This window comes from Zalophus californianus, chromosome 17, assembly GCF_009762305.2.
Source record: "Zalophus californianus isolate mZalCal1 chromosome 17, mZalCal1.pri.v2, whole genome shotgun sequence".
In the NCBI taxonomy this organism is placed as follows: domain Eukaryota; kingdom Metazoa; phylum Chordata; class Mammalia; order Carnivora; family Otariidae; genus Zalophus; species Zalophus californianus.
Genome location: NC_045611.1, coordinates 54,869,545 through 54,877,265, shown reverse-complemented (window position 1 = coordinate 54,877,265; position 7,721 = coordinate 54,869,545). Strand labels below are relative to the sequence as shown.

Sequence of the window (7,721 nt, the reverse complement as noted above, 5' to 3'; positions counted from 1 at the left end):
ATGTCTGGCCCCTCTCCTCCCTTGGAGAGTGAATAAATTCTGTCTTCCTTATTGCTCCACTTGTGCAATTCTTTGCCACCCATGTCACTGGCCATCCTAACACAGTATTTCTTACCTGGGTAAATTCTGTGATGTCTGATGAGATATGACTTCTGGGCAAAGGTTTTCCTACATTTGCCCCATTCATAGTGTTTCTCCCCAAGGTGAGTTCTCTGATAGGTAATTAGGTACGATTTCTGAGCAAAGGATTTTCCAGTCTCTGCATTCATAGGGTTTCTCACCCGATGTGAGCATGTGAGATTCACACACAACCTCTATGTGTGGAACTGTTTAGTGAGGTAGCTTGCTAGGAGAAAGTTTTCCCACACTTGCTGCACTTGAAGACTTTTACCACAAAGTGACTTCCCTGATGTACAATGAGATACAACTTCTGAGAAACTTCCCCTCACTGACTGAATGTAATGCGGCATCCCAGATGGAATCCTAGAAAAGAAAAGGGACATTAGGTAAAAGAAATAGTATAGACTTTAGTTGATGATAACGTAACACTATTAGTGTGTTCACTGTAACAAATGTACCTCATTAATGTTAGATGTTAACTGGAAACTGGATGTGGGATATATGGGAACTCTTTGTATCATCTATGCAATTCTTTTTCTGTAAATCTAAAACTAGTCTAAAAAATATAGTTTAGATGGAGAAAAATTAACCATAGCCAGGGCTACGGGATAAATGGTATAAGAACAGCTAGTATAAAAAAGGAAGGAATGGGGTGCCTGGGTGACTCAGTCGGTTCATGTTCGACTCTTGATTTCAGCACAGGTCATGATCTCAGGGTCATGGGATCAAGCCCCACATTAGGCTCCACATGCAGCACGCAGTGTCTGCTTGAGATTCTCTCTCCCTCTCCCTCTGCCCCTCCCTAGGCTTGTGCATTCTTTCTCTCTGAATAAATAAATAAAATATTTTTAAAATTTTTAAAAATAAAGAGGAAGGAAATAAGGAATTATTTGAGAGTGAAGATAGTTTCCATTTCTGATCTTTATAATGAAAGAAGAACATCACAGGGGAGGTATTCTGGAGGCAAGCAAATATGGGGCTACAGGCCAAATGTGACAATACTTGTCAATTTGGGAAACACCAGCATAGAACCAGTACCATCAGCTTTCAGAGGGATGAAATTATTGAGGGAGTTACAATAAAAGTCAAGAACAGAAAGTGGAGAACAGAAAAGCCAAGAACAGAAAGTGGGAGGTAGTCGGAACATGAAAGCCTAGGACTAGTTCATTTTTTGCTGTTCTTCTGATATGGGCAAGCAACTTCTGCAGCTGTTCTGTCCAGCGACAATTCTTGCTGTGTCTAAATCTGTGGTAAGTGGTCTCTAGTCAAGTGTATCTTAGGAAAAGATGAATTCCTAGTCCTATGACACCTCTCCTCCTCACTTCATTTATCATCCATGGGAAGCTGGGAACTATGGACTCAGGAGCAAATTCACTTTAGGTGGAACATTAATGATAGTCACTTCTGAGTACTCAACCAAAATGGCACGTCTGTAGACTCTAATCAGTGCTGCTAGGACAAGAGCTGAATGGAGCAGGCAGGAGGATTCTGGTGGCTTCTGCACACTGTACATATCAAGAGCTCCCCCAAGATGCTGAGAAAACCTGAAAACATAATGACCACTTCTGAGATACTCTCAATATTTCCTCTACAAGCATGTTCTGGGGCTACATGAGGGTAGATCAACTTGCTAGTCATTATGAGTTTTACCCAAGGAGTACACTGGAAACACATTAAGATTTGGGGGGAAATATGCCTGGTTTTAATCCCAGTTAGTCTATATACTTGCTAAGGGACCTCTTAGCAATAATTAAGTGATTCACAAAAACCACTACTTCTCTGAGACTCAGCCTTTGTAATAGTTAAAACATGGACAGAGACACGGAACTCACAGGTATCAAATATGTCACAGTGCCTTTTAGTAATAACAATTTCTAGTAATATTGGAGGGAAATATGTATAAATTAATAAACAAACACTATACAGTATTTTATTTCATCCTCCTTAATTATTCCTGTTTTATTTATTTATTTTTAAAGATTTTGTTTATTTATTTGACAGAGAGAGAGCACAAGTAGTCAGAGCGGCAGGCAGAGGGAGAGGGAAAAGCAGACTCCCCGCCGAGCAGGGAACCCGATGCGGGGCTCAATCCCAGGACCCTGGGATCATGACCTGAGCCAAAGGCAGATGTTCAACAAACTGAGCCACCCAGGCACCCCATTAATCATTCCTGTTTTAAAACAAAGGAAGCTAGAATAGAAAGTAGAAAGACCACATAAAAACAAGCCACTTTGCTTATTAAAATAACATAAATTCAAGAATATTTCTGAAAAACTTAAAGGGAATTTCCAACAGATTATAAAAAAGGTGGCCTTCTAAGTCAGTGCCTACAATAAAAGCTAAAATGCATAACCTATGCAGCAGGAATTATAAGGTAAAATAAACTAAAAGGAAACAAACAATAAAAAAAAAGCAAGAGTTAAACTGGAATGAGAGACATACAGTACTGGGTTGAGACAGCAAATGCAAATAGTAAAGCTGACCATTAAAAGGCAAAGCTGAGGTGAGGCAAGATGGCAGAGGAGTAGGGGACCCCATTTCAACTGGTCCCCTGAGTTTAGCTGGATACCTACCAAACCATTTTGAACACCCATGAAATCAGCCTGAGATGTAAGAATATATATCTGGATCTCTATAAGCAGAAAACAACTGCTTTTTGTAAGGCAGGACGCACGAAGTCGTGAATCTTTAGGGAGATATTGGAAGATAAACAGAAGGGGAGGGAGCCTCCATAAGCTGGCTCCTAGAAACTGATATAACACTGGAGCGCAAAATGAGAACCCTTAGAAATCTGCTCTAGTGAGAAACTTCCCTTTCTGAAAGGGGCTCTGGAAATGAAAGGGCAGAATTCTAGGTAGGGCATTGTGGTCTCGGGATACAAGGAGCCACAGAGCGAAAAAGGGGGTGCCTAAACCGGTAGAGTGCCCGAGCAGTGGAGCCAGGAAGCAGGTTATGGTCAGTGAGCCCAGGAAGGGACTCTCAGCTCGGATCGCCATAAACCATGAGCCAGGCTGGTCAATAATTGCACATTCCCTGAGCAGCCTGAAAGTCTGGAACCTGCCCCAGACCAGGCAAAAACTCGCAGGGCAGCAGCGGCCCAGAAAGGACATTAGAGTGGCACCTAGACATGATCCAGGACCTTCAGGTGCACATGAGCCCATGGCCCAATGTGGTTTTAGAATCACAAGGGACAGTGGCACTCCCGGGCCCCTGGGACTACCTCTGGGAGAGTTGCAATGGGTGCGCACCGTGGGAGGCTGCGGTTTTCGGTGACACATACAAAAGTGGAGACTGTTTGTCCTGGAGGGTTTATTAAAGAGGGCAGACTGCGAGTTTTCTACTCTGGGCCAGAGGTTTGGGTGCAGCCATTTTTGCTCTGATCCTCTGAAGAGGTGCAGAAAGCCTCCAGTGAACAAAAGCCACAGAGAAGACCAGTTTCCACTGAGGCTATCCCCCTGACGGGGTGGGAAACTCCACATGGGTAGGGTTACCTGAGAAACAGCATGGCAGGCCCATCCCCAAGAACACAGTATGGAAGAAAAAGTCGATGACAGCCCTATGGATCCTATAAGACTGTAAAATCCCAATGTCAGGGGAAAATAGTATATTGAGCTCCAGGTGTTGCCTCACAACTTGTTTTCAGATAAAATTCTCTTTTTTTCTTTTTCTTATGCTTTTTGTTTTTTCTTTTTACCTTTTTCTCATTTCAACTAGATGTCTATTATATCAACTTATATTTCATAGTTGTTTTTTAACTTGTATTTTTTCAAAGCTATAATATAGATAATATGCTTCATTTTAGTCCTTTTCTCACCCTATTCAATTTTATCTTTATATATATATATATATACAATTTATTTTCCTTGTAGTTTTGGGATGTAGTGTCTTCTAACACACAGACCAAAATTCAACCAGGAACAACTGGAACACCCTGCTTTGCCCACACTGAGAGTTAGTCTCCCCCTTTTTTCTTTTTTTTTTTTTTAATTTTTAAATTTTATTCTTGTGTTTCATTTTGGCTTTGTTTTTCGGTGGTGGCTTCCAACCACTCTGGATTTGGCTAGGGTGCATCTTGATTGGGTCATGGTTGATATTTTGGACTCTGTTCATTTGCTCAACCATCCCTCAACAGAATGACTAGAAGGAGGAACTTCCAACAAAGAACCAGAGACAACGTCTTCTGCCACAGAACTAATGGATATGGATATAAGCAAGATGTCAGAGACAGAACCTAGGATAGCAATCATGAAGTCAATAGTTAGGCTTGAAAAAAGCATTCGTGACAATATAGAATCTCTAAGGGCAGAAATGAAATCTAATAAGGCCAAATTTTAAAATGCTATGAATGAGATGAAGTCTAAACTGGATACTTTAACAGCCAGGGTAAATGAGGCAGAAGAGAGAATTAGTGATCTAGAAGATAAGCTGATGGAAAAGAAGGAAGTCGAGGAAAACAGAGATAGGCAGCTAGTAGCACATGAAAAAAGGACTGGAGAGATTAATGATGAAATGAAATGTCCCAATATCAGAATTATTGGGATCCCTGAGGGGGTGGAGAGAGAGGGATAGAAGGTACATTTCAGCAAATCATAGCTGAGAACTTCCATAATCTGGGGAAGGAAACAAGCATTCGAGTCCAAGAGGCAGAGAGGACCCCTCCCAAAATCAATAAAAATAGATCAACAACCCAACATATAATAGTGAAGCTTGCAAATCTTAGAGCCAAGGAAACAATCCTGAAACTAACCAGGAAGAGGAGGCTCCTTACATATGGTGGAACATCAGACCAGTCCATAGAAACCTGGCAAGCCAGAAAGGGCTGGCAAGACATATTCAGGGCACCAAGTAAAAATAACATGCAGCCAAGGATACTTTATCCAGCAAGGCTGTCATAAAATGGATGGAAAGATAAAGAGCTTTCAGGACAGGCAGAAACTGAAAGAATACATGATCACCAAGCCAGCCCTGAAAGAAATATTAAGGGGGATTCTGTAAGCGAAGAGAAACCCCAAGAGTCACATAGACCAGAAAGAAACAGAAAATCTATAGAAACAGGGACTTTACAGGCAATACAATGGCACTAAATTCATATCTTTCAATAATTACTCTCAACATGAATGGGTTGAATGCTCCTATCAAGAGACACAGGGTTTTAGATTGGATAAAAAAGCAGGACCCATCCAAATGCTATCTACAAGAGACTCATTTTGAACCTAAAGACACCTCCAGATTGAAAGTGAGGGGATGGACCTCAAAAGAAAGCTGGGGTAGCAATCCTCATACCAGACAGATTAGATTTTAAACCAAAGACTGTATATCATATTTAAAGGGTCTATCCAACAAAAAGATCCAACAATTTTAAATATTTATGCCCCCAACATGGGAGCATCCAATTATATAAACCAATTAATAACCAAAATAAAGAAACATATGGATAATAATACATCAATAGTAGGAGACCCCAACGCTCCACTCACAGCAATGGACAGATCATCTAGGCAGAAGATCAACAAAGAAACAAGAGCTTTGAATGACACATTGGACCAGATGGATTTTGTAGATAGATACAGAACATTCCATCCTAAAACAACAGAATACTCATTCTTCTCAAGTGCACACAGAACTTTCTCCAGAATAGACCACATACTGGGTCACAAATCAGGTCTCAACCAATACCAAAAGACTGAAATTATCTCCTGTGTGTTATCAGACCACAATGCTTTGAAACTGGAACTCAATCACAGGAAAAAATTTGGAAGTAACTCAAACACTTGGAAGTTAAAGAGCATCCTGCTAAAGAATGATTGGGTTAACCAGGAAATTAAAGAACTTAAACAATTCATGGGAACTAATGAGAATGAAAACACATCAGTCCAAAACCTATGGTATATTGCAAAGGCAGTCCTAAGGGGGAAATATATCACCATCCAAGCCTCTGTCAAAAAATTAGAAAAATCCCAAATGCACAAGCTAACCTTACACCTAAAGGAGCTGGAGAAAGAACAGCAAATAAGGCCTAAACAAAGTAGGAGAAGAGAAATAATAAAGATTAGAGCAGAAATCAACAAAATAGAAACTAAAAGAACACTAGAACAGATCAACGAAACTAGAAACTGGTTCTTTCAAAGAATTAATAAGATTGATAAACCTCTCGCCAGACTTATCGAAAAGAAAAGAGAAAGGACCCAAATTAATAAAATCATGAATGAAAGGGAAGAGACCATGACTAACACCAAGGAAATAGAAACAATTACTAGAAATTATTACCAGCAACTATATGCCAACAAATTAAGCAACCTGGAAGAAATGGATGCATTCCAGGAAACTTATAAACTACCAAGACTGAAACAGGAAGAAACTGACAATCTGAATAGACCAATAACCAGTAATGAAATTGAAGCAGTGATCAAAAACCTCCCAAAAAACAAGGGTCTAGGGCCAGATGGGTTCCCGGGGGGAATTCTACCAAATATTTAAAGAAGAAATCACACCTATTCTACTGAAGCTGTTTCAAAAAATAGAAATGGAAGGAAAACTTCCAAACTCATTCTGTGAGGCCAGCATTACCCTGATCCCACAACCAAAGACCCCATCAAAAAGGAGAATTACAGACCAATATCCCTGATGAACATGGATGCCAAAATACTCAACAAGATCCTAGCCAATAGGATTCAACAGCACATTAAAAGGACTATTCACCACCACCAGGTGGGGTTTATTACTGGGATGCAAGGGTGGTTCAAAACTCACAAATCAATCAACATGATAGATCACATTAACAAGAGATAAGAACCATATGATCCTCTCAATTGATGCAAAAAAAGCATTTGACAAAATACAGCATCCTTTCCTGATTAAAACTCTTCAAAGTACAGCCCCACTGGCTGCTCTGAAAAGCCATCTTTGCATTTTTCCCTGTTGGGCTCCCAGTTCCAGGAGACAACCACCTCTGCCCCACCTCCTCCGCCACCGCGGACTCCGGCAGCTTCCTTGCCAGCGTCCTCGAACTCTTGCTTTTTTTTAATCCGCCGTATCGGGTCACCGGGGTGCCCCATCATGTCAGATACAGCCATGGACACCAGCTCTGAGATCACCACCAAGGACTTAAAGGAGAAGAAGGAAGTTGTGGAGGAGGCAGAGAATGGAAGAGATGCACCTGCAAATGGAAACACTAATGAGGAAAATGGGGAGCAGGAGGCTGACAATGAGGAAGATGAAGAAGAGAAAGAAGGGGGGTTGGAAGAGGAGGAGGAAGTAACGGTGAGGAAGAGGATGGAGATGGAGATGAGGAGGCCGAGGCAGTTACGGATAAATGGGCAGCTGAAGATGATGAGGATGAGGATGTCGACACCAAGAAGCAGAAGACTGATGAGGATGACTAGACAGCAAAAAAGGAAAAGTTAAACTTAACAAAAAAAGTCCACCGTGACATCTTCACCCTTCACTTCCCGTCTCAGAATCTAAACGTGGTCATCTTCAAGTAGAGAGTCCCTCCTGCCTGCCCAACGCAGGCAGCGCCACCCGCAGATGACACACGCTCTCCACCACCCAACCAAAACACAACGTGAGTTTGCAACAGGAGAGGAAAAAAGAACCAAAAC

General features: G+C 41.3%; 1 pseudogene; it reads left to right on the top strand.

The window, feature by feature from the left end:
* The first annotated feature begins 7,176 nt into the window (after positions 1–7,176).
* LOC113935891 lies at positions 7,177–7,502 on the top strand (annotated as a pseudogene).
* Positions 7,503–7,721: the final 219 nt, after the last annotated feature.